Genomic DNA, 25,091 nt, shown 5'->3' on the forward strand with positions numbered 1-25,091 from the left:
ATAGTGCAGAGACACCAAAACACACGACATCAAGGAGCTCATCAGCATTGTGAGTGAACTGACAGCAGATCTCCATCCAAGACACCCCACCCTTGCAAGGCAGATCACATCCCTTGCAACTTTGTACCACTGCTAGCTCATGGCCACACACAACAGCCTTGGCACACAGAGGCAGACAGCACTATTATCCGCAGGACAAACCCCCCTCAGGTTCTGGACTCCCGTCAGCAGCAAGTACACCACCTGGCTCATGTGCACCATCCACTCTGGCTCTCCATCAGGCCCCTTCCCACACAACATCTCAACCACATCATTCCCCATCCTTGAAGCCCATGTCCAGCGCGTCCTGAATGTCTCCTTTGAGTTAGCCACATTCCATGGGTGCTGGAGGCATGCAGAGACCCAGGCCCTTCTTAAACAACGGACGGCGGTACCGCAGGATCTCCTGGTACATCACCCTGCTTCCCTACCCAGCAAATGTAATCCGGAAGACACTCAACAAGCAACTGATAAATTTCCTCCACGCAACCAGCTCCAGGCAACCGGCACCAGACCATATTTCACAGTAATCACACCACTGCAACCGTCATCATTGCCACCACCAACAACAACTTTGCCCTGCTCAACAATGGTGAGCCCCCCCTTGACCTCTCAACGGCATTGTACACCATGTGCTACCACACTGTCAGCTCACACATCTCCAACACTGGTATCCAGAGGAGGGCCCAGGATTAAATCAGTAAAAGTAGCTCACCAGCAAGGCCCAGGGAGTCGGCCTCCACCCTGCAGCATGTAGTACACTGGGGTCATGTGGCACATGCCCCAGGGCTCTTCTCTCAGCGTGACGATCTTCAATGTCTCCATGACCCCCCTCTCCACCATCACATGCGCACACGACCTCATCATCATCTCGTATGCCATTGACACCCAGCTGCTCCTCAAACTCACCAAAGAGCCAGCCATTGCCAGATCCAAACTTCAAGAAGGCATGAGATCCGTTGACGAATGGCTGAACATCAGCCACCTGAGGCTGGACTTGGACAGGACTGAGGTCCTCATCTGAGGATTGTCCCCTTACGGCTGGGTCAACTCCTTGTGTCCCACTGGTCTGGGCACCGCAACAGCACCCAGTGGCCAAGCACGCAAGCTGGTGTTCATCATGGACCCATCGCTCACAATTACCATGCAACTCACCACCATCTGTACCTCGTGCTGCAACACCCTCCGCATGCTGCAAATGATCCACAGATAGATCCACTACAAGGCAAAACAGACCGTCCCCCAGGTCCCCGACACCAGCTGGCTCAACTACAGCACTGGCCTCTATGTAGAACAACAGCAAAATTGCAGGAGAACTTGTCCACATCCAGGGTGCATCCGCACACCTCATCTTTAACATCCCCAGCCCCAGCCACATCACCGTCCACCTGAGATAGCTAGAATGGCTCACTGTCTGCTGCAGGATCACCTTCAGACTCCTCAACCACACTCAGGAGGCAGTCCACAACCCCAGATCCAAAACAAACCTTGGACGTCTGTCATCCAACACCCCGTTGGCCCAACTCCATGCAGCCCACCTTGCCCTGGCCACCATTCATCACAGCCACATAAAAACTGCATGCAGGAGATAGTTCTCCCACCTCGCCAAACAGACCTGGGACTCCCTCCCCGGGCACATCAACATGACCCATGACCTCTACACCTTCATGATACTCTTCCGAATTGGTCTGTCTGAGCAGTATTGCAAGCCCCCCCCCCCTCAGCAGCTTGAGGCCATCACGGGTGAGTATTGGGCTCCATGTCTGTATTTGGTGATACATTGAGACACATGTGTGTCCTCGACCGGACTCAGATCCAAGTGTATGGATGGCTGGAGTTAGTTCCACACTCAGGCATACCTTAACATATCCCCACACGTATGTTGTGGACTCATGCTAAATGACTGCAACATAAAATTTCACATATTAATTACTTAATTATAGCTCTGTGGCGTGATTTGTGCACTGAAAAAGGTGCAATGCAGGGACCATAGAATCCAAAGTTCACAGGGGGAGATGGGATCCTTGCCATTTGAAGTCATCAGAGTTCAGACCACAGTGTTTGGCATGATTAGTCAGACTGTGACCAGCTGGTCCATGTGGCAGATGATGTCACTCAATGAGGTGATGCTGTCGCACATGAAGGCCAGGTGCCACGCCAGGTGACCTGGGAGATGTGGATGTGCCGCTGCCTCTCACGGTCTTTTCTGTGGACGACCCACCTTCCTCGGGGGACCCTCAGATGCAGGCCTTGACGATGCTTGGGACGCTCTGTCGGACGAATCCTCCTCCTCCTCCCTCCCTGTGGCTGGTGGTGGTCTTCGCCTGGTGGCACAGGGAGGGTTGGCCATGTTGTTGGCGATCCGACAGAGTGAATGGCTTATGTCCCTTTGCTCCGCCAGGAGCTCAGACAGTCTTGCCTCCATCCGTCCTTGGTGTTCTTGTTGACTGGTGTGTTGCTCGGCCTGCTGGTTCTTGATCTCTGTGAGGGTCACCACTACCTGGCTGAACTCCCTGGTGTCACGCCGGTATGCCTCCATGATGTTGTGTATGTGTGACATACTGGTCCCTTCAGCTGGCTGATCAGGTTCTCACCTCCGCCTGCCTCCACTCCCACCACCCCTGCCCACACGAGCCTGGCCTGCCGTTGTGGGCACATCGGGTCAACGGGACCCCCTGAGGGATGGCAGTGGCAGTGTTGTCTGCCTCCTCCTGGGTGCCCGGCACTCCGTGTCCCTCCTGGTCAGACTGGCTCAGTTGTTCACTGCGGGCAGGGCTCCTCGGTGTCTCCTGGGATGTGGCAGGAATGGGGGTGGTGGTTGGCACAGATGGTCCTGAACCAGGTTCTGCAGGGGCTTGGACACCAGAGGGTCCAGGTCGGTTGGGGTAATCCGCGGAATGTTGAGAGGCGTCGCTGCCGGTGGGATCAGGTTCCTCCCGGGCCAGGGACTGTGAATCTTCACCCCATTGTTGGGGGTAGATTCATCACGTTGTCCTGTGTGTGAGAGACAGACAATGTTAATGCTGTTTCATGCAACATGCATGTATCATACACATTCAAGTTGGCACTGTTCCTCCAGGTAGTTGTATGTGCCTAGCATTCTCCTCAATGTTCACTTGTGGATGGGTATGTTGCGGGGAACAGATTGATATGTTCTCCTGAGTCTTTGACATGTAGATTTTTGGCTTGGATGCTTCTTCGGCTATGTATTGGTGTTGTTGTGTTACATGTCCATTGTGACAGTGGGTAAATCCATTGCCTGTCCCGGGGGTGTCTGCCTGTGTAAGGGGTGTGTCTGACAGGGCCTGCTGGTGGGTGTAGTGTGATTTGGCAGTGGGGCTCCCAGGTGATGTAGCTGTCCCCCCATGGAGCATGCTGCCATGACAGTGAGTGTGAGCTCCTGTCCTAGATATCTGACCTTGTTGTCTTGGTGTTTGTGTTTGCACTGGTCACAGGAGGGCCTTGTGCTGCCTACACCCGGGCCGAGTGTGAGCTATCTTGTCAGTACTTTCCCAATCCCTGTGCATTGCGCATGGTGCATGGGTATGTACCTGGGCCATATGGGATGAGGGCAATTGTGTCTGATTTGGAGTTCAACAATGTGTTTTGTACCACCCACCCTCCCAGCATACCGGACATCCATTCTTGGGTTGCTGCTTCATGTAGCATGGGACATAGCATGACCTTGCTTTCTCAATGGAGCATACACATGTTAGTGGCATTAGCGTTATTTTTGACTGTGGTTCTGGCCGGTGTGGACTTGGGGGTAGTTGCGTGCATTTGGTGTAGTTAGGGTGTGAATGCCATTACCCCCATGTTACCTAAGTTGTTTGTGTACTCACCAGGCTCTGGAAGTCCTTGCAGTCCATGTACTCCCACCGGCGGAAGCAGGGCCATCTCTTTCTCCTCCCAGGGATGGAAATGTACTTGTCTGCGGGGCGCACCACCACCAGTGATGTTGCTCTGGGCGTAGTCATCATTCATTTTGCGCTTGACTGCCCTCCGCAGATTGTACCACCTGGCTTGGCATTCATTCCTGGTCCTTCTGATGGGTGCAACAGCATTCACCCTATCGACGATCCTCTGCCACAGGCGTGATTTTTCAGCTTTGCTGGTCTGTCTGACCAATGTTCCAAACAGCTGTGGCTCGACTCTGATTACTTCATTGACAAGGATCTCCAGCTCCACCCTTGTGAACTTTGGATTCTTGTCTGTGGGCATGGTGTGGGGTGAGGGTGTGTATGGTTGTGGGTGTGTGGGTCTGAATGTGATGGTGTGGGTGTGAATGTGAAGAGGGGGTATGTGTGAAGGAGGTTGTGTGAAGGTGTATACGTTAAGGTGGATGGGTGCAGTTGTTGGTGTGTGCTCTCTAGCTGCAGTGAGTCTGTTGCAAAGGCTCATGGTTTGTGTGTGTGGGCCCTTTTTATTCGTCCATTTGTGGGTGGGCCTCAGTTTGAATTTTTGGTGGGTGTGTTATAAGGGGTGGTTGTGGGTTTGCCCCTCTGTTTGCCTGTTTGGATGTGTCCAGGTCAGTCATTTCCATTTTTAGTGCACTGTAGACTTGTTTTGTGGTGTTGTGCGAGTCGAATAGACCCTCCTTGTGCTGTTTTAGAGTGTCCGTGGTTAAGTACGGTACAGGGGTACGAGTCGTACAAGCACACACCCCCATGCGTTGTGTATGTACGGTGCGTACACGGACATTGCTATGTACGGTGTGTACACCGCCATTGCTATGTACGGTGCGTACACCGCCATTGCATATGTACGGTGCGTACACCGCCATTGCTATGTACGGTGCGTACACTGCCATTGCTATGTACGGTGCGTACACCGCCATTGCGTATGTACGGTGCATACACCGACATTGCTATGTACGGTGCGTACTACAACATTGGTGCGTACAACAACATTGCGTATGTACGGTGCGTACACCGCCATTGCGTATGTATGGTACGTAATGCAACATTGGTGCTTACAACAACATTGCATATGTACGGTGCGTACACCGACATTGCATATGTACAAGTCATTCCCCGTTTACGGGACGTTTTCCGTACGATTCGTAAATCGGAAAGCCGGTCCGGATCTTACTTGTACGCTTGGACTGTATTTTTACGATTCGTACGGAAAAGTGTCCGGGTCCGTCTCATACAACTTTTCCTGCTACAATTCGTACAGATCAGGCCGATCCGTATGTACTTTTTCCCGTACGAATCGTACTTCACGGGTCGGACGTGACTTGTACAATTCGTACGGAAAAAAATACGGATGAGTCGTACGGGAAAAAAAAATACAGGATCGGGATCGACCCATTAGTGTCAGACCACTTGTTAGGCGTTTCTGGAGAAATCCAACATGTTCGGGTTATTCTGAAAAGTAATTAACAGCAAAGCTCACCAGTTTGAGTGAGTAGCTCATCCAGTCAGGTTTTTTGCTTCGCATTCAGGGATTGTAGTCCTGAATTCATAATAGTATAAAGAGGACTACAAGTCCCAAAATGCAAAGCAAAAAATTCTGAACTGGAAGAGCATGACTTGGAAAACTTCATAGTTCTGAATTAAGGATGCAGTTGGAGAATTTTACAAGTTTCCCAGTTCCAAGCCTGACTAGTTAGTCCAGTTCCCTTTTTGTAGTTCTGGGTTTATACTGGGACAAATAAGACTGCAAGTCCCAGAATTCTAAATAAAAAAGGGACTTGATTGACTAGTTACGCATGGACATGTGAAACAAGGAAGGTATGAGAAAGTATGATCACTGCCCCCTTCATTCTCATAGAGGTCCTCTTTTTTTCCAAAGACATATTGTCAAACATAACTAGGAGAAAGTAGGTGCAAGAGGGGCTGGCATTTGGTAAGGGCGAGCTGGACACATGCCCAGGGCCCCAGTCTTTAGGTTATGCAAACAGCAGCGTCCCTCTAACTTGGTTCCAGTGATGACCTTTAAGTTGCTTTTAAAAGATATTTTACTTATCAGCTGTGCATTTTTTAACACCCCATCAATCCCTTTCTTTCACCTCCATCTCCCGCTCAACCCCCTGCCACTACGCTCCAACAGTTCCCTGGTCCGTACCAACAACTTGGCACTAGTGTGGCGGAGCTGAGGTGATTCAGGTGAGTTGGGGGAGGAGTGGAAATGTTTATGTTCAGAGGTCAGTCTCTGCCCTTATGTAATGAGCTGACAACTGGCCACGCCCACGCCCACACACTGGTTTTGGTCTTAAACTTGACCATACCTGGCTCACCGGGCAATGTATTCAATAGTCTGGCCGTACGCCAGACGCATCCACCACACTTATGCTTGTAGGTGTGTACCAGGTTTCTCCCCTCATGCAGCGTACATATGGTGTTGCCCAACTTCCAGCAACACTACATCTGCTTCCTCGTTTTATTCACCAGCAGCAGTCAGCCAGGGTTCCAACATTTCTTCTCGCCCAACTTACTTTCGGAGTAAGGGACGTCTCTGTGTGTAAGAGTAAAATGAACTACTGCATGTCAGTGGAGTCAGGCGGTAGAGAGAGAGGGATGGGCACTACCCAGAGACACTACAAAACAGCCTTCTCAATGCTGACTCCTGGCTGTGCAGAACCCTATTTTAACCAAACTGGCTTCCCTGACCAAACCATTGTGGCCTACTTGCAAACTGGGGCAGGTTACCATAAACATAACACCACCTCTCCCTGGAGCCCATGGAGTCACACCACTGGACTTAGAGTTGTCATCCTTGGAATTTCCATGAACATTAAACTGAATCAAAGATCCTTCACAAAATAGATTGAGGGTTAATTAATAAATGACACAAATGTTCCAATAAAATCCCCAGCATTGACCTGGTCTAAAACTTTTATCTCTTGAACTCTCACCTCTAGGTCAGACTGTTCAATTGAACTGTGATCAGGGGCCCGGAACACTCAAACAAATCGATGCCGGCAACGGGCAGGTGTTCGGAGTGAATGTAAACAGCAACATTTATACCCTCTACAGTAGCGGCTGGACTCAGATCCCAGGTGCTCTCAAGCACATCACAGTGGGGGCTGCTGGAGTCTGGGGCGTGAACAAAAACATCATCTACAAACTAGTGGGCGGAGACTGGGTCCAGACTGATGGTAGGTGTAAGTCAAGGTTACTGCTATGGAATGAATTAATAAATTAAGCTGGGTGGGTGTCTCGCGAATCCCTATAACCTGCAAAGCCTCAATGCGCTTTCTTACACGAAGGAAAGCAGAACAGCCCGAAAAGGTAAGGACTCAAACTTTTATACAACAAAGGTAAGATCCTAAACTTTTATACAAAGTGCTTCTCGAGCGATAATATTGAAGGCAGTGAGAACTGACCAGACATAGGAGAATATGGCCAGCACAGGATGTAGATCCTGGTACAAGTTCCTTGTTTGAGCAACAATGCATTTTAATTCTGTTCTATAACCCTTGCCATATGCTCTGTTGCAGAAGAAGTCGCAAAATCACCGGTTTTCCCAGTAAAGACACTAGTAGCTATGAAGTAATGCTGACCATTCCTGTTGATAGGAATCTAGGGGTTTCATTAAAAATAATGTTGGAAAATCCCAATACTGATCCTGGTCATTGAAGATCTTGTCTACGCAGGGTGATGTAGAAAAAAGTAAGTAACCAGTACCATAAAATAGCACAAACTCGCCACAGTGTTATACCTCAATTCATCACATTGGGACCTTGAGGATCAGATAAAGGTCAGCACACCAGCTGGAAACAGGACACCACTTCCTGTAGTGGCTAGCACCAAAGAAATGCGGGCGAACAAGGAGGCCTGACCTGGATGGAGTACACACAGTGACGGCTAGCTCACCGCACCATCTGTAGACCACAAATGTAATAAGGAGATATTTTAAAAAAAGTAACTGTAATTACCTTCCTGTATACTGCCAACTTCACGCCTGCGACTGTCACATTTCACTTAGGTAACATCACTGTGCGTCTATTTTGACAACATTTCAGGACTTTATGGAACACCAAGCCTGCCCATTACATTTCCTGTCTTTAGTCAGAGGATCTATGAGGTAGTGCATGGTCTGTGGCCTTGCTTTGCAGGTTCTGTTTTTCTGTACAGGTACCATTAGCAACACCCAAGCAAGGCACATAAGCGGCGGTCTATAACTTGTGCTTCCTCTTACCAGTAGGACTTTGGGAGAGTACTTGCAAAAGTCTCTTCTGCCCACCCTTGCTCACTGCTTGTAGTCAAACTGCAGCTACCTCAAAGGCCCGTGGGTCTTAATGAGAGACCAGGAAATCCACCAGGTGTCTGCACCTGTATGTTTTATTGGCTTGGTGCACTCAGCCCTTCAATTTCTTAAAGTGTCCATTCTCGGAGCAGCCCCAACCCACCGGCTGAAGGGTCCCCAGCCTTTCCTACTGACAGCTGACTCATCCACTCACTAGTGCGATTTGCGGATATTTCACTGCATTGCAAACACCAACACGCTCTTGATACTGGTGTTTGCCCCACCGTGATTGCCGCTTGCTTTCATATTTGTTAGCGGGGAGTGCCCCCATCATACCCCTGCTCCCCTTCCCAATCTGTTGACAGGCATTTCTCCACCTACAACTACAGCACTATTTAATTATGAACTGCAGGGAAAATGGCAAAGTGACCGTCGATAGAAAGAACGCAGCACGAAATCCGCATTCTATTCTATTATTCAGAATTTATAGAGCGCATGGTACCCAACAGGCCTACCCAGTGCTGGTAACAAGCATTAACAAATAGTACTGCTTTCATGCCCTGAAAAAACACTAGAATAGAAAGGTTTCCAAAAGGTTTTCTGAAGCTAAGTTCTGACTGGTGAAGTCTAATATATGGTGGAAAAGCGTTCCAGAGCTTGGGTGCCAGATATGCAAAGGAACTTCCTCCATACCCTGCTCCCTTGATCCTTGGCACCTGCAGTTGTTAGAGACCCTTTTAGTGCAGTGTTCTTCTCGGAGTATAAGGAGTCCCCAGATGCTGAATTAGCCGGCAACCTTTCTTATGAATGGCACAATGAATTGGTTACCAGTGCAAGGCTTCTAACGCTGGTGCAGCTGATTGGTGCTTAGGAATTTTGTGGCGCACCCGCACGGTGGCATTCTGGACTACCTGAAGTCATCTTGTCACTTATTTGGGGCTGCCTAAGTAGAGGGAATTCCATTAACAAAAGGGTGGAGGAGTGCCTACTAAACATATCAGACCAAATATTTTATCGATAACCCACAAACTAGGAGGTAGGGAGGCGGCCAACTTTTTATTCAGCAAGTGCTGAGTTGATTAACGGGAGCACACATACTCTGTAAAAACTGCCCTCACCCACAACAAGTTGTGGCATGCTTCATCATTGGGCTGCTACTAACGCCTCTGCGCAGACCAACGCTAGAGGCGGAGCAATAGGGAGGGGTAAACAATACAACAGTGATACAGACAAACAAAAAAGGCAGGATCCTTTAGTGCAGAAATAATGAATGTTAAAACTGGTCCAGGGATATCTCTATAACAATTTTATTCCTGGATTCCCTAGTCAGATTAAAAAGGTATATATAAAGAGATATATACACACCAAATGGATAGTGGTGGAATGAGTTAATTTAGGTGCTCACCACCCCTCCATTCTGCATAGCGGTCAACATGTTTCTGCCGGTTCAAGATCAAATTTCCGGCATTCCTCAGGACAAGTCAGATCCCTATGCCTTTTTTCAACCCCTCATACTACCCACGATCGTGGGTTTATACTCCACCTGTAAGTTTGGAGTCTTAGATGTCACTTACTCTTCCACAATAGGAACAGAGTTTATCAAGTAAATTGCTCGAACAGGCACTGGAGTAGAGAGCGACCCTCTGTAGTCACACATTCGTCAAGAGTGGTGCGCCACCAACGTATTCCGTCTCTCCTGGTGCCGTGTAGTTTATTTTATTGATCAGGCACAGCACAGACTGTCTGGTTGCAAGTGTTTACAGAAATCCAGCCTCAGCAAGAATCATGAGGCAGGATTTGCTCCATGAATCCTTGCAGCTACAAGTTAAGGTGGAGACAGGGGTCAGCAAGGCAGAGGCTACCTTTGGATTCTTAAAGTGCCATTATGGACAGGTCTTGCAAGGGGAAAAAAGGGGCACTTTGAGAAAGGCACATCAGCAGGAACCTGAAGAGATCCATAGGACTTACTCATGCAGCTGTTATTCGCACAGTGGACATCTTCCACTGTGTGTATGTTTACCAACTGATACATTTAGTCATTTCCCTACAGTCATACCATGACATTATCTGGGATAAGCTGACTTTAAGAGAGTATACATGAAATACTTGGATCTACTTAGCTCGGCAAACATTTCATGACTCTTGTGTAATGGTGGCAAAATCTATCAAAATATTTTTGTTCAGCGGATCCTTCTAATTTTTGTCTAGCCTATGGTCATAGGTCCAACACACTTCACAGAGATTACCTTTTTGATAACCCCATATGTATGACATTTCTCCAAGTATATCTCATGTTTTACATCGAGTCAAACAGTATGAACCTGTGTTCAAAATCTTTGATGTGACCAAGTCTGTCATTCAACACCTCGAGAAGAACTCCATCAGATTTCTCAACAACATTTCAAGCAAACACAGACATGGATGTACAGGAGTTAAAAGAATCACTAACATACCCACGATTCTCAATCCACGTATGCTGTGACCTTCTTTGCAACATATTTCCTTAAGTATTTTATTTTCTCTATAAAGCGTGCAACTCTCACAATATCCCAACATATCTTTGTTTTTATCAAATGTTTTTGGATTCATATCCGACGCTCTCAATTTTACGTAGGCCCAATACTCCCACTATGGTTAATCATATATAACATTAATAGGCTTGTCAAACTTCGCCAAAGATGCTTTGCTAACTAAAATGTTACGGTTGTCTGACAGAACCACGCATGACATTACTACACATTCCTTAACAATGCGGTTATTTACAACAACCCTGTCTTTACATCGCATGCCTTCACCATGCATGCCTAAACAACGAAAAAGTATTATGAAGGTAAGTATAAAGCCTTTTAATTAAAAAAAATATATATATGAAATGGCTTTATAGCTATCTACGAAATACTTACATTTTCTTTGAAAAGACATGCGTGGCACGAGCATATGCACTATATATATATTCGGATTCAGTGGTCTTAAAGGGAATCAATTTGAATAATAAAGTCTTTTTGCAGCAGTGTTCACAGCCCCGGAAGGAGAGGATGCTCTCAGCACTGGGAGGCGAGCAATAATGACGACATCACAGTACGCAGCGCTGTCTGGCAATGTCTGGGACTGGGAATGCTTGAAGGAAGCCAAGCATGAATTCAGCGCGACATCAAGGGAGTCGTCAGCAGTACCACTGGATGAGCGACATTAGGAGACTCAGGTACGCTGACTTTCAAAGCAAAACTGTTTAAACTGGAGAAATTGAGTAAAAAAGAAATAAGTAAATGGTGGGAGCTCACATCATCAATACCTGCAAGTGAAACGGGTGCCGCGAGGGCTAAGGATTTTCACTGTACCAACTTATGAAGTCCCACATCCAGGGCTACTTGAGGAATGGGCTAATTTTATGGCCAAAACAAGTGCTGGAACGATTGAAATTTTGGTCAAGTATGCAGAATTAGATTTGGCCAAAATAAGAGAGGAATTAAAACATCTGTGAGGAAGTGGATAATGAGGACAATTTAAATCTTATTAAAGAATTTAGATACAAGATGATGGAACGACTACAAAGACATGATAATGAAGTAAAATTGAAAAAACTGCAGAATTTTCAAGGAGACAAAAAAGATTATATGGAAGGGCGTATCCTAACATTTGCCAAAAAATATGATTCCTATAGAAAGGAATTGCTCCAAGAGATTGTACAGAGAAAACAGGATCTCATTTCTTCTGGATCCATCTCTGACATCAGCACTGATGATGGGGAGAATCCTGGAAACAGGGCTGGAGCTTCGGGTTTTCATAACGAATATCACCTAATACAAGAAGTGGAAAAACCAAAGAAGGACAAACCCCCTGGGCAAGTGGAAGGGGGAGAGGAAGAGGCGAAAACAAAGATGCCGGACCCAACGAAGCAAGTGGAGAAAGAGAACAGGGCAAACTGAATTTCCGCCAAAAGAAGAAAATAAGAGGACACATTGACTATGCTCAATCTATCACAAAGAGAATTAACCAAAGATGAAACAACACAATTGGAATTTGGACTCTCTTTTTGCCCAACCTCAGGATTTGACTACGCCCAAGCGAGAATTGATTTGTTTTTGTTTATCAGAAAATTAAAATTTAACAAAATCCATAAACTAAAAAATCAGTCTTATGTTTCTGCTAACAAACCATCAGGTGACTTGGCCATAGGGGAAGCAGAGGGAATTTTGGCCCTAGAAACGTTGCACAGGGAAAGTGAGGGCTTAGATCCCCATGTTGATATGGAATACCTTATGCAGGGTTCAGGGATCAACACCAGATCTGCTAGCATGAGTGGCTTTAAACCTAGGTCCCGTGCATTCCCATTACAGTCCACAACAATAGAGATACTTTTCATGATATGGTTATCCAATATCTAGTCCAGTTGAGAACCAAAAGTGTGGAAAATGCAGATAATCTAACACTGGAATTGAGGAAGGCTCTAAAATCCACGAAAGTAGATACCTCCATTGTGGTTAAAAAGAGTGATAAGGGAGGGAATATGGTAATTATGGATGCTGATAAATACAACCGAGAAGCTATGAGGCAATTGCACGATGTTGGGTGCTATCAGGTCAGTACAGTTGATGAGTATTGTGCTTGTGTTAATAGATTCCAAACACAGCTTAAGAATTGGCATGATGCGTGTTTTGTAGATCAGGATGAATTCAACTTCTTAAGATCTGAACATCCCAAGATTCCCTCATTCTATCTGTTGCTGAATGTCCATAAAAGATTACACAACCCTCCCGGGAGACCTATTGTCTCGTCTAATGAAAGTTTCTTGGAAAATACAGCCATATATATTAATTTGTTCCTCTTCCCCTTTGTTTAAACACTACCATCTTACTGTAAAGACAGTGGAGATTTCCTCACTAAAATCAAAGATCTCACATGGAGCGAATCCTATAGCATGATCACACTTGATGTTACTGCCCTCTATATTTCTATTGATCATGATCTTGGAGTAACTGCATGTGAGTACTATTTTTTTTAAAAGACCAGCTTGTTTTCTGGAACACATGCAAATGCTTCTGGAGATGATCCGTGTCTGTCTGAAGGACAATATCTTCAAACATGACGGGAGCCTGTATCGGCAAATAATGGGAACTGCTATGGGCACCTGATTCGCCCCCAGATTTGCCAATTTGGTAATGGGCTGGTGGGAGAAGCAGGTGGCCTGGGCAGATGAGAATGCAAAATATGTACACCATACCCTGGTCTGGACCCGCTAAATTGATGGTTTATTTCTGCTGTGGAGAGGGTCCATATTGGAAGCTGAAGAATATGTTAAAATTCTCAACGAGAACCCCTATAATTTGCACTTAACCTTACATATGAGTGTTAGTGAGATAACCTTTTGGGATATTTTGCTACAAGTGAAAGAGGGTAAAATGCACACCACAGTATATCGCAAGACAACAGCTGGAAATAGTACCCTACATTTCAAACGCCAACATCCGACCAGCTTAAAAAAAGTATCCCCTATGGGGAAACATTAAGGCCTAAAGAATTTGTAGCCAGGAATAGGAGTTCCAGAGGTTTTGTAAACTGGGATACTTCACGAAAACAGTAACTGAGGCAAAACTTAACTCTGATAACATCACCAAAAATCAATTGCTTTACCCCAATGATAGAGTTCAAAAGGAAGTCACACATGCCAGATTTATCACCTGTTTTAACCAAATGTCTCCCAGAATATATAAGATTATATGAAGACATTGGCAGGTAGTTAAGAATGACAACATAATTGGGAAGAATTTACCGATGGCACCTCCAGTAACTTATAGGAAAGGGAGGACATTGGTGATAATCTGACACATAGTTATTTTACTAGAAGCCGTAAACCTGATACTTGATTATCTACCACAAAGGGGTTTTTTAGTGCAATCCTTGCAAAGCATGTAGAATGGTGAAAAATGTCCTTTCATTAAAATCCAATGATGGACATACAATAAAGATGAACAGGTTTTTCAAATGTAATACGGATCATTGTATTAATGTACTTAACTGCCCTTGTCCCCTGATGTATGTGGGGAGTACGATTTTTCCCCTTAAAAAACGTATGCTGGAATATCAGCGGGCAATTAGGAATCAGGATTTTACATACTCTGTAGCGAAACACTTCTACGATAAACATGAAAGAGATCCTGGATTATTGCTGTTCTTTGCTGTGGACTGAATCCCCCCCAACATAAGAGGTGGCAATAGAACAATGAATTTGAGACGTTTAGAATCTAGGTACATCTTGGATTTAAACACAAAAGTTCCTAATGGGTTGAACAGGGATGAGGAGTTAGAAGTACATTTGGGATGATTTGTTATCACCCATCTCCCTGGTCCCCTCATTCTGCTGCCTCTTCCCTAAGGCAAGTTTTAAAAGGCCTTTATGTGAAAGGGCTGTCAAATAAGATAGGAATCCACTCCCACACTAAGGCACTTTAGATATCTAGGACTCATTGACGGCGAACTCTTGCACGCGGACACTTTATGCATCTCATATTTTTTATATATTTATAGCTATTTATTATATTTATATATAGAGAGAAGGATTATATATTTTTGTATAAAGCGTGGTTAATATGAATATACCTATACATGATTTTCAGAAGTATATATTACATATTAATTGAATTATTGTATATTGTATTCTTCATCAATTTAGTTATTTATATCCTTTCTTATTTAGCTTTGAGATGTCATCAGTGATGTAACCAGTGATGTCACTGACCATGTCATGAATGATGTAATATGTGACGTCATCAGCAGTGCATTGTGTTGGCGCGAGTTATGGTTAGCTGAACTAACTATAAGGCCGCATTTCTCTGGTGTTGTACGAGTGAAATGTCCAACTAACTATAACGTCCCTGAAACCTGTGGTTTTTTCAGTGAATTTCTATGTTTTTTTAAATGCTCATTGTGAAGTGCAGAAAGAGGCAAGTGAGGTACATGAAGAGAAAAGAGGGGTGCAGAAAGAAGCAAGACAGGTGCAGTAAGAAGCAAGCAAAGTGCAGAATGAAGCAACAGGGGTGCAGAAAGAGGCAAGAGAAGTGTAGAAAGGAGCAAGTGAGGTGCAGAAAGAGCCATCAGAGGTGCAAAAAGAGGCAAGAGGGGTGCACAAAGAGGCAAGAAAAGTGCACAAAGAGGCAAGGGAATTGCTGAAAGAAGCAACAGAGGGGTGGAAAGTAGCAAGAAAAGTGCACAAAGAGGCAAGTGAGATTCAAAAACAGACACAAAGGGTACAGAAAGAGGGAAGACGAGTGCAGAAAGAGACAACAGGGGTGCAGAAAGAAGCAAATGAGGTGCAGAAAGAGGCAACAGACATACGGAAAGAGGGAAGATAGGTGCAGAAAAAGGCAAGAAAAGTGCAGACAGAGGTACATAAAGAGACAACAGGGGTGCAGAAAGAAGCAAGGCAGGTGCAGAAAGAAGCATGGAAAGTGCAGAATGAAGCAACAGGGGTGCAGAAAGAGGCAAGAGAAGTGTAGAAAGGAGCAAGTGAGGTGCAGAAAGAGCCAACAGAGGGGCAAAAAGAGGCAAGAGAGGTGCAGAAACAGGCAACAGAAGTGCACAAAGAGGCAAGAGAATTGCTGTAAGAAGCAACAGCGGTGTAAAGAAAGCAAGAAAAGTGCAGAAAGAGGCAAGGGAGATGCAAAAACAGGCAGGAAAGGTACAGAAAGAGGGAAGACGAGTGCAGAAAGAGACAACAGAGGTGCAGAAAGAAGCAAATGACATGCTGAAAGAGGGAAGAGAGGTGCAGAAAGTACAAGAGATTTGCAGAATGAGGTCAAGAGAAGTGCAGAAAAAGAAAGAAACATGCAGAAATAAGCAACAGAAATGCAGAGATCCTTATGCTGATCTGCAGGGGTTGATAGAGACTGTGCAGATGGGATGTTCGGCACTCACGTCTGATAGGGGTAACTGGGGCTGCATTGTAGTCCTGGAGGATGGCAAGGATTTCCTTTTCAGTGAGGTCTAGCGGATTTGGTGTGGCGAGGGTAGAGTTGTAGGAGAAGACGAGAGCTATGGTTTCCTCCTCCGATAGGTGGCAAGGATGCTTACGGGGGCAAAGGTGCCTCAAGGATAGAGGTAGTGGGTGTTTGGCGAGCTCTGTGATAAGAGGGGGGGTGGAGTTTAGCAGGGGCTTGAGGCTAGCGAAGGAGAGTTTGGCGAGGTGAAGGAGGTTCGTTAGATCCAGAATGGAGAAATGGATGCTCTGAATTATTTTGGCAGCTCTGGAGTGCAGAGTATCGATATCCATATAAGTGGGAGGCGCTATAGGACAGGAGGGCAGTGGTTTAGCGGCAGTTCTATCGTCATGCCTATGAGATAGGAATGAAGGGCTAGCTCGACCTGTGTCGTAGGACTTTGTGGGCGTCTCAGTCTCATTGTCGGAGTGGGAGGCGACCAGAGGTCTAGGGCTGATTTTGTTGGCAAGGCCGGGAGACGTGCTAGGAGGTTTAGCATGGACTGTGTTAGGAGCAATAGGAGGGGTGGTTTGTGGGCTAGCAGGGCTAGCTTGACCTGTATCGTAGGTCATTGGAGGCGTACCAGTCTCAGAGTCAGAGTGGGGAGCTAGTAGGGAGGAGACCAAGGGTCTCAGGCCAATTACGTTAGCAAGGCCGGCAGACGAGCTAGAGGGGTTAGGATGAACTATGTTGGAAACCTCAGAGACAGTATGGGGAGATAGTGGGGAGGAGACCAAAGGTCTCGGGCGGTTGTGTTAGCAGGGCCGGGAGATGACCTAGAGGGGTTAGGAAGAACTGAGTTGGAAACCCTTAGGGAGGTCGTTTGTGGGAGGTTAGTCACGCAGTCCCAGCGCACTTCCCAATCCAGGCAGTAATATTTGGAGAAAGTGTGTAGATGTCCATGTAGCTGTCTTGCATATCTCTGCAATTGGCACTTCTCTTGCAAGAGTGTAAGTGGTAGATTTGGCCCTGGTGGATTGGTCCCTAATCCCTTCTAGAGATTTCTTTCTGGTCAGGGGAGTTAGACTTGATGTAGCGGATGATCCACTGGGATAGGGCTGTATTCTGCACCACTTTGCCTTTATTGCCACAAAAGTATTCCATGAAGAGGTGGTCGTCCAGTTGTGTTTCCTTGCTGCCGACTAGGTAGAAGCTCACTGCTCGCCTAGGATTCAACTGGGCAAATGCTCCTCCTCAGTGGGATGGAGAGGGAGATTAACAGTCGGGAGGGTGATGGACTGGTTCAAATGGACAGGAATAACTATTTTTTGGCAGGAAAGCAGGCTGGTTCACAACACCAACGTGTCTGGATGTAAGGAGGTGAATGTTGGACAAGAACTAAGAGCATCTAGCGCACTCACCTATCTGGCCAAAATAAAAATTACCAAACACACAGTTTTTAGAGTCAACATCCTTAAGGGAAAACCGTGCAGGTGCTCAAGTGGAGTCGCCATGAGACATTTCTAAATTAAGGTTCCATTAAGTCACACTAAAGGAGGTTGGAGGATACAGATTTGTCAACCCCTTCAAAAAACGTATCACAATTGGAGACCTGAACAACTTCGGGTTGTCAGAAGTCAGAGGAACGCCGACAACAAAGCCAAATTCCTCTTGACAATGTCTGCTGCTCATCCCGCTAGACAAAGGAAAGTGCTAACTGCATAATCTGGGACAGCTTAGCCTGTAAGGGGTCCACATTGTTGTCTATGCACAAATCAACAAAGTTACTACATCTCCCAGAGTAAGCAGACTTGGTGGAGGGGCGTCGCACTGACAATATGACGTCCACCATCTCTGGTGTCAGCTGAGAGAGATTCAGATGTCCACACTCAGTCTCCCGACATGGAGGTGAACGCCTCCGGTCTGACTGACAGCTTGAGTGGAAGACAAATGGAGAAGCACAGAAGGTCTGATACAACACCCTCCTTGGCCAATCCGGGGCAAAGAGAATGACTTAGTCCTTGTCTTTGCAAGTCTTCCTCAGAAGGGATCAAGTGTATGGGGGGACCATGTAATGCAGATTAGTGTTCCATCTCAACTGAAACACGTCCCTCATGGCTCCTCTCAATGGATACTGGAGGGCACAGAACTTCTGGCACTGACAAATTTCTGAGGAGGCAAAAAGTTCCCCTGAGGAGTGCCCTACTGGTCAAAGAGGTTCTGGACTATGCACCCGAAGACTATATAAGGGACCTTGAGCAAGGTCTGGACTGATGTCGACTACACCTGTTGTCTTTGGCTTGAGCCATAAAAAGCTTGGCTTACACTCTTTGATGGCCTTAGGGCTGGCTGATTTGGCCATCGAGTTGATGTGGTCCTCCATGTTCAAATTGCAGTCCAGGGTTATTCCCACTGATTTGGCCGAGTCCACGATAGTCGGTGGGTAATTTAAGGCTGTGATGGCCTTAATCCATATCTGAATCTCAGGGTCGGTTTTAGGAGGGGAAATTAGAAGAAATTCTGTTTTCTTTGCGTTGAGTTTGAGTTGATTGGAGGCGAGCCATTGGACGGTCAGCTTCAGGGTCTCATTCAGGGAGAGAATCTCCTCGAGGGATGAGATTTTGATGTAGATCTGAGTGTCATCAGCGTACATATGGTAGGAGATATTTGCCGTGCGTAGGACTTCGGCAAGCGGTTCTAGGTAAAGGTTGAAGAGGGTGGGGGACAGCATTGATCCTTGAGGGACTCCAACCGTGACCGGAGAGGGAGCAGACAGGTTGCCGTTAATTTGGAATCTCTGAGATCGGTTTTGGAGGAAGGATCTAAACCATTCTAGGACAGAGCCATCTAATTCCATCCTGAGTTTGAGGCGTTTGAGTAACTTTCCATGGTTGACCGTGTCGAATGCCGAGGATAGATCTAGGAGGATCAGGAGACAAGTTTTGCCTTGGTCAAGGGCTTGGAGGGCATCATCAACGATGTGGAGCATGGTGGTTTCAGTGCTGTGTCCCGGTCTGAATCCAGATTGGAAGTCATCGAGTAGGTGGAAGCTGTTGATGTGTTGACTTAGCTGCAGTTGCACACACTTCTCCAACACTTTAGCTAAGAGAGGGATGTTGGAAATGGGTCTGAAGTTGTCAGGGGAAGCTGGATCCAGCGACTGCTTTTTCAATAGGGGGAGGACTTGGCCGGCTTTCAGAGAGTCAGGAATCGATCCCTGCCGAAGAGAGGTGTTAATTAATGCAGTCCAGCTAGGAATATTGGATTCCTAGGCAGCTAGGCAGTTGGAGGGGAGCGGGTCATTGAAATGGGTGTTCGGGTTTAAGGTGGATAGGATTTTGGAGACGGAGTCTTCGTCGTAGAGTGTGAAGTCGGTCCAGTGTGCTTGATTGTTAGGTGAAGCCTGTTGGGGCGGCGTGGAAGGAGAAGGCAGGTCAGGGGGGGGTAGAGAGTATAAGGCGGAACTAAGTTTATTACCTAAGGCTTTGATTTTGTCCAGAAAAAACAAGGAGAATTCCTCGGATGATATTAGAGACTTGTGGTTTTCTTTCGATGTTTTGGCCAGTTTGTTGGATTGGTGTTTGACCAGTTCAAAGAGTTTGCGGGGTCTGTTCTGGGTGTTCCCCAGTTCCAATCTGAAGAATTCTTTTTTTGAGTTGAGGATGTTCCTGTTGTATGTATTTCTGGCCTGGCGGAGAAGTTTTAGGTGAGCGGCAGAGGGGTGTTGTCACCAGATTCTTTCGGATTGCCGGAGGGATCTCCTCTCATTGTTTGAGGGATTCAGTGAACCAGGGGTTTCTATCTTTGATTTGGGTTCTTTTTGGTTTTAGTGGGGCTAGGTCATCCAGAATGTTCGATATAGTCGCAGAGTAGTGATCGTTGAGGTCATTGACCATTGTGATATGCGAGGGGGGAGGGCAGATTTGCAACGAGCCTCCAGTTCTTTGTGGTCCAGGTTCTTGTTGTCTCTGACCCAGCGTTTAGGAATCGCCGGCTGCGGTGCCCTTGTTTTGTGGGTGCCAGTTAGTAGGAAGGCAATGGCGTGGTGGTCAGACCAGTCACAGGGGTCTATGGAGATGAGCTTGACGGTTGATTCCTTAGAGATGATCCAGTCAAGAGTGGCCCCTTTCGAGTGAGTTAGGAGTGAGCAAGATTGGGTCAGGGCTTGATCGGCCAGGAGGTCTTTAATGGCATTGACATGAGGATCTTTGGGATCGTTCCAGTGCAGGTTGAAATCGCCAATCAAAATGTCTTTAGCGTTGGAGGAACTCTTTGTTGTGAGATTTTCCATGAGGTGGTCAGTGAAGGAGTCATTCATGCCGGGGGGTGGTAAAAGATGTGCAGGCTGCATGGTTGGGTGGAGTTACTGCAAATGGAGAGGGCGAGGTATTCGCAGGAGTCTGTAGTATCCGCCAGAAGTTACGTGACAAGAAGGTTAGAGGGATATATGGAGGCAATGCCACCTCCTTTCTTGCTATTTTGCCTGTCCAGCCTTGCAATGTTATAGTTGGGAGGGACTAAGAGGTCTAGGCATGGGGATGAGGAATCGTTTAGCCATGATTCTGTTAGAATTGCTAAGTCGAGATTTTTGTTCAGGATGAGAGCAGCAAGATCGGCGGCGTGCTTTACTGCCAATCAGCAGTTAATTAAGAGACCAGTCAGAGAGGGGTCGGAGGGAGTGTCGGGAGTCGGGGCGGGCAGGTGTACAGGCGCTAGAATGCTTTTAATCACACTTCTGTTGCAGAGGGTAGCGGCCAGAAAGTTTACAATGTTCTTATCCAGACCTAATTCTAATAACAGAAACCACAACTTGGATCTATTTACTCGGTCAAAGGACGAAGACAGGTCTATAAATGCCAAATAAAGTGACCCTTTCTTCGCCATTGTGTACTTCCCAGCCAATAAAAACTAATTTAAACATTGATCCATAGTTCCTCTCCCTTTCCTAAACCCATACTGGGATTCAGAGAGGATATTAGTATCATTTAACCAGTCAGTGGCCTTAGCAAGAACAATTCCTAAGACCTTCACTGCTGAATCTGTCGGGAGCGTCAAGGAAGGGTTTCAGTTTCCATAGGTAGCTCAGGTGGGTGCAGCTTCTACAGGATTCACAGGAGCACAAGTCGTGATCTGACCCAAGGCACCAGAGTCAATTTGAGTGGGGTTTAGTAACTGATATTTGTACCCTCCCAGTCCCTGTAGTGCTTATAACTCGAGTGCTTGGACATTCTACTGCAATTATTTTTCTCTGTGAAGAAAACACGCAGCTCTGATTAGTGAGCTCCTGATCCATGTGGAAGGCGTGGAAAAAAGGGGACTGATGTTTTGTGCCGGGGTGGGCGCTATATAGCTTGGGTGAGGTCATCTGCTGCCATTTCTGATGTTGACACAAAGTCAGCATAACCTGCTGGTGATGTGAGAGCTTTGAAGTTCCGGAAGCAGTCTGGCGCCTTGGAAAATTCTAGAGGTGAGGAAACTGCAGGTAGAAGTTTCCAGCAGAAATTATAGATATATCTATATATATATATTCACTGAAAAAAACATAGGTTTCAGGCACGTCACACATCTCTGATGGCGTCATCCACGTGAAAATCTGATGCACCTCCTCATACTCTAATATAATCTTTGATACACCCACTGTAAAATATAGACTACCATTTTCGAAACCATCGACACATTAATACTAGTTACTGCATACGCACTCACTGATTCCTAGGCCTACACACACGTCCCCTCATTCATCCATACAATCACTCATACATGCAGTCACTCATCAATACAACACTATCATATGCACTCATACACCTATACAGACACTCACACACCACCACTCATCCATGGAGTTACTCACACACCTAGTCAGTCAGGCAAAGAATCGATCACACTCCCATTTACTCACTTATACAGTTATACACACACCACCTCACTCATTCATACAGATACTAACGCATACTTATTCTCTTATATAATCACTGATACAAGTACACACTCATCCATACAGCCACTCTCACAATCACTGACTCTCACGTATAGTCATTTATATACTCCAAATCTCACATACACTGCCTTTTACATATGTAGTTACTTAGACATGTACCACTGAGACATCCATTTACTCACCAACACACCCATACACACACTCACCCACCCATACAGCTGTTTTCACATGCACTCTTGAACCCATACACCCAGTGAATCAACCACTCACAAATCTATGCACAGAGTCACACACCTCCCACCCACCCACACACATACTCAGTCTCCCATACAAATACTCAGGCAACCAATCAATAACCCTTATAGACACTCATGTAGCTACTGACCAACCCATGCAGCAGCTTACATAACAACAGACAGACTGATACAGACATTCACACAGTTTGGTCACTAACCCATGCCTTCATTAAGACATATTTAATCACTCACTTATACAGTCACTCACGCACCTACTAAATCCTCCATCCAGACACTTATACACCCACTCATTCTTCAATACAGCTTGGCATATATATAAAATATATTTAAACTTTAAAGAAACACACAGTCACTGGATGATGTCATCAGTGATGTCATCAGTGATGTCACTGACCATGTCATGAATGATGTAATATGCCACAGAGCTACGTTGCAGAGAGTAAGTCCGAGGCCACGCCCCTTTTTACACCGCTCTGCAACGCAACTCTGTTGCGCTTACTGGAGGTCCCTGGTGGGCTAATTGGCCCCCAGGGACCCTCAGGATTCAAGGGGACTTAATACCCTAACTTAAAACGCGCCACAGTATCTGAAAAGTGTGCATGAAATTTGTCGGAATATTAGGACCTTGCCCTTAGTTTTGTTGTCACGTTTCGTGCAAATCTGCATGAGTGGGTCAAAATTAGCAAGAATTCAGAAAGTTTTGGTTAGTAACTTTGTCTGTTTGACAAATCCGCATGAAATTGTAGAAAAGAAGTTTGTTCAGCTTAGTCGTATGCCAAGTATTGTGCAGATCTGTCAGGGGCTAAAATTAAAGGGGTCGTGGGTCAGAAAAATTATGATTTCCAATTTAGGTCCGACAAGACTTCGCTACAGACACAACTACTGAATAGATTTACACCAAATTTGACATAAAGATAGAACGTTACATGGCATAGATCCTTTCTGTGGTTTCATGTAAATCAGTTCCGCAGTTTTAGAAATATTTGCTGTACAGAACGTTGCTGGGTTAATTTTATGTATATCTTGATAGCTAAGTTCCAAATTATTTACAGACCCTGATGCAAGAGAGGAAAATCTTAAAAACAAATCTGATTGGACAAGGGAGCTTTTCTTTTCCAGCACCTACACATATGCTATGAAAAGATCTGTGGACAATCATGGATCTTGTGTCAAAGTAACAAAATTTGGATAGAAAATAAGGGTTCATGGAGAGCATTATTTGACTCCAGAAATTAGGTGGAGATGGCACAGAGTCAGATGCTGTCTTTAATTCTTTTATCCTGGTATCAGCGGACTAGATCAAAGCAGTAGAAACAAATGCTGAAAGGAAAAGATAGGAGACAAGGGGAACAATCCACAACAATCCACAACAATCCACAACTCCAGAAAGGACGCATGAAGGCACAGGAAAGTCAAGAAAATGAAGAGCCTACATTTAAATAATAAAATAAAATTACGGTGGGTGCCCTAGGTCCATATATGTGGCACCGTGGAATCCAAACAGCCATGAGATGCTGAGGACTCTCTGGGCCATGCCATATTTGCAGAGCCAATATCAGAGCCAATAATTAAAACATTTAAGTTCACAGTGAAACTCCACACTGTTGAAGGACCACTCAGCGCATCCAGTGAACAAAATCTTACAGCCAAATGATCAAATATATTTATATGAATCCCCAAAATTTCACTGCTAAAACTTTGTTTAGTAAAGTGTATGGTAAAGTAATTAGAAGACAAATAGCATTGGTTAAAAAAGTCGAAATTACTCTAAAAATATCTTCAGTTTAAGGGAGTATTGTTACGAATCAAAGCTTAAAAAACACTGAAATGCACCAGAAAGGGAACTATACCTCATCCTCACCTCTCACCCAATTCACTGATCATGACCTGACATATGACAGATAATGCTGGCCACGGCTGAACGTCATGCCAACTCATTCCAGGAGGGTAGAGTACAGGGCCTGGCTAAAGGGCGTGCCCTTCATTCAAAAGTGGCTGGAACACTCATGATGAAATTGCCAGGGGGGTGGGGAGGGGTGTTGATCTCTTTTTATAAACTGTCCAAGCCACTGGGTGCCAAATTTGACATGAACAGAAGGAATATGGCTGGCCTTTACGGCCCTCATATGAGTGGCCTGGACAATGGGCTATTTTTTCCCTACCTCCGAAATTAACATTATTGGCATTAAGAGGCCATTTTTTCAATGAAGGTATTTGGTTTGCTGTAACTCTTTCAGAATCTTTGGAAATATGCAGTCTCGGCCGGCATTAATCGCTGGTGGTGGGTAGCGCGGGGAGGGGGTACATTTAATAATTAATTTTAAAAAACGTACCCTCCCTAAAGCCAATCACAATGCTGCAATGGCAGCTTTGTGACTGGTGGGGCCGCCGCCCAGCCAGGGGATCACGAGGAGGCCATTGCCTCCATGTAGGCTGCATTGCAGCCTGCATGGAGAAAGGACAGAGTGCGCACGCCTGGTTTGTGCGGCCCCACAAGGCCAACCAAACCAGTCATGCTCACTCAGGTGTGGACACACCACTCCTCCCCTGCCCAGCCTTGCTGGCATGGCAGCCCCATCTACCAAACTCTTAGTTATTACCATTTTATTTGTTTCTGCTTCTCGCACTGCAACAAAGCAGTAGGGCGACGCTCCTCCGCCCTAGTGGAGGAGCCGCCCCTAGAAATATGTGATGGAAAACATCTGCACTGCAAATTCTTATAACGGACTCTGATCTTTGTATATTTGTGCA

At 45.9% G+C, this 25,091-nt stretch overlaps 1 pseudogene; it reads left to right on the forward strand.

Annotated features, from left to right (window-relative positions):
- Positions 1 to 25,091, forward strand: part of LOC146866706 (fish-egg lectin-like) — a 166,826-nt pseudogene that overhangs the window by 78,452 nt on the left and 63,283 nt on the right.

This window comes from Triturus cristatus, chromosome 1_2 (assembly GCF_964204655.1).
Source record: "Triturus cristatus chromosome 1_2, aTriCri1.1, whole genome shotgun sequence".
Lineage (NCBI taxonomy): Eukaryota > Metazoa > Chordata > Amphibia > Caudata > Salamandridae > Triturus > Triturus cristatus.